The following is a 2,482-nucleotide window of genomic DNA, read 5'->3' on the forward strand; positions in this document are numbered from 1 at the left end:
TTTCATTGGGAGCCCAATGTCAGAGTCTTTAGTTCTATTCCCTTGAGCTGGCAAATTCCCCAAAGAATGCTATTCCAGTTTCCTGTATGGGGATGAAAACCCTGATGTGAACATTTTTGAGCTCTGGTTAGGGGAGTGCAGCAGGGATTCTTAGCTTCCAATTTGAAAATATCCTCTCACTTCATAATTGTATAGTTTTTTCCATTCACTATTTATTGAATGCCTGTCATGTGTCAGGTTTTCATACCATAAGCCTCCTATAGCTAAGACAACACTGTTGGCCATTTTGAGTCACTGTACCAATATTTCTAAATGATTTTCAAGGATAACTTTGATCATGTATGAAACTGCCCCCATATTCAAAAGTCTGTGGGTAAAAATGACTACATCATGTTTTGTTTGTGACTAAATTAAATGGTATTGTCCAACATTTTTCTTTTGTTTGAGTGTTTTGATTTTGTTACTAGCTTGTTAACTTTCACTGATGATATGCATATACTCCTTCTGATCAGGACATCCTTCCCTTTTCTTTTCCTGGCAAATTTAAAGCAATCTTTCAAAGCTAAGTTCAAGCCTGAAGCCTTCCCAGGTATCTGTTGGCACATTAAACCAATGTGTTCAGACCACCATGTGTGAAACACTAGTATAACAGTTATCATGTTGAGTCATCATTGTTTGCACATCTCCCCACTTGACTGTGAACCTCTCTAGAACAGGAACTGTATATTATTAATTTTTGTAACCTCAGGGCCTGGTAATTGTTTGGCACATAGTAGATATTTAATAACTATTGTTGAGTGAATGAATGAGGAATGAAAAGTGAGGTAGGAAGAGAACCATCGTATATTGGTGTCATGATATCCAAGCAAAGAGTTTAAGAATGAAAGTTGGTCAATGAAAGTAATAATAAAAGAAAAATAATAACTACTAGTTATCAAAGTCCTTCTGTATTCCAATAGTTCTATGTGCATTATAATCTTTCCTGGAACTTCCTTATGCGTCACCTACTCATTTTACAGGTGAAGAAACGTTAGTTCCAAAGAAGTTAAGTAACTTGTCCAGAGTCCCATGACTAGTAAGGTGAAGCAAGAATTTGAACCCAGTTTGTGTATTTCCACTACTCTCTCCTGATTTCCTGGTTCAACCGTGTCAGAGGTAGAAGAGAAATCAAATGGGATGATTAAAAAGTATCCATTGAATTTGGCTATTAGGAGGTTATTGGGACCTTTACTGATTTCAAAATGTGCATCCTTATGAGTCCAACTTTATTTCTAGGAATAGTGTTTCTGATCACAAAGTATCTTGTCAGAACACATCCCTTCATTAACAGAAGTACTATTGAGTACCCTTCAAGAGACCACTAGGTCTCCCAAAGGGAGCTTAAGTTCACTATGGAGATGTAGGTCATAGTGTTGTTCAGGGGACTCAGGCCTGGGACTCATTCTCAGAGAGAATCAGGAGACACATCCTTGCATCAGGCTGGATGTGAACCCCTGAAGCCAGGCTCCTGAACAGAACTTTCTAGAGAGGAGTGGGGGGAGGGTGTGTGTCTTGGGGAAGGGATGTGTGTCATCCTTGAGATGAACTCCCAAGGACTGATGACAGCAGGAAAAGCTGATGTCTAAACTAATGAGAGCACATCTATTTACGTAGCATTGGGACAATGACTAAAGACCACTTGCTTGATGAATTAAAATATTATGCTGATGCAGTGCTAAATGGAGGCTTCCTAAGAGTGAGTCATGATGACAAACCACTGCAGCAAGATACATTGAAATACCCTCCCATACACAAAGTCATTGTTGGCTATGATGGTTCCAAAATTTAAAATTTCCCCAATTCCTTTATTTAAAACTTTACCAAATCAAATGTAACAAGGTGGTGTTGGCCAAACCTGTGTGGAACTTGGACCTGTGGAAACAGAGAATGCCAACCAGCCATAAAATGATAGGGATAAAGACTCATTTTTTTGGATGAAGGGAGAAAGGAGAGGGTAGGGCAAGGCAGGGATGTAGGGAGAGAGATGGTGAGTTGGTGTTCAGTTCCCTGACGAGCCCAGTCAGGGACAACATTTTATTTTCTGGAAGAGGGTCTTAAGGCAGAAACCTAGGAGACTTGGCCAAAAGAACTTCGTGAGACTTGGGGTCCAAGCAGTTCTGCTTTGGAGTCCAGGTGACAAAGTGCAATGCCGAGTAGAGAGGGGCACCAGTGCCATGAAACTTTGTTATGCTGAGGTTCAATGCAGCCTCTGTGAAGGGTGCAGTGCCTGGGGAGGCAATTGGAGCTACTGGGGCACTGTGTTCTGTTCTCTCTGAGGGCCCAGCAGCTATGACAGGGTAAAGAGGCCCAATTGTAGGCAGCAGACCCTGCTGAGAAGGCTGGGGTGGAAGGGACCTGCCTGCCAATGAACACACAGGTACATTTGAAGAAACCCTAATAAATGGGAAGGATGTGGAGAGAAGGGTGGTGGGATGAGGATCTG

Source organism: Myotis brandtii, unplaced genomic scaffold (assembly GCF_000412655.1).
Source record: "Myotis brandtii unplaced genomic scaffold, ASM41265v1 scaffold174, whole genome shotgun sequence".
Taxonomy (NCBI): domain Eukaryota; kingdom Metazoa; phylum Chordata; class Mammalia; order Chiroptera; family Vespertilionidae; genus Myotis; species Myotis brandtii.